Source organism: Etheostoma spectabile, chromosome 9, assembly GCF_008692095.1.
Source record: "Etheostoma spectabile isolate EspeVRDwgs_2016 chromosome 9, UIUC_Espe_1.0, whole genome shotgun sequence".
NCBI classification, from domain to species: domain Eukaryota; kingdom Metazoa; phylum Chordata; class Actinopteri; order Perciformes; family Percidae; genus Etheostoma; species Etheostoma spectabile.
Window position 1 is genome coordinate 4107289 of NC_045741.1, and position 312 is coordinate 4107600.

The following is a 312-nucleotide window of genomic DNA, read 5'->3' on the forward strand; positions in this document are numbered from 1 at the left end:
CCACTTTATGTCCATAATTCATCGTGTTTTGGCTCATTTCTGCCGCTAGCAGAAATACAGGCCCCAGTATGCCCATATATGGGAGACAACGTCACCCACTTGTATGGAAGGCCAAGAGGAGCACATTTTTGACACGCATTTGCTTGTGCAGCTATGCTGTGGGTGTAATATCAAGACATATGACATTATTACGTTATTATTGTCATAAGTAAATGTCAAGAGAGCAAAAGCGTCTTGACTTTCATTGAAAAAATGCATGTATTTTGTCAACTGTATAAGTTATAAGGATTATTTCTTCACAGTGTGACTCCC

At 39.4% G+C, this 312-nt stretch overlaps 1 protein-coding gene across 1 annotated transcript in view; it reads left to right on the forward strand.

The window, feature by feature from the left end:
* exoc3l4 (exocyst complex component 3-like 4) overlaps positions 1-312 on the forward strand; it is a 34090-nt gene that overhangs the window by 32283 nt on the left and 1495 nt on the right. The gene's annotated exons all lie outside the window — the stretch shown is intronic.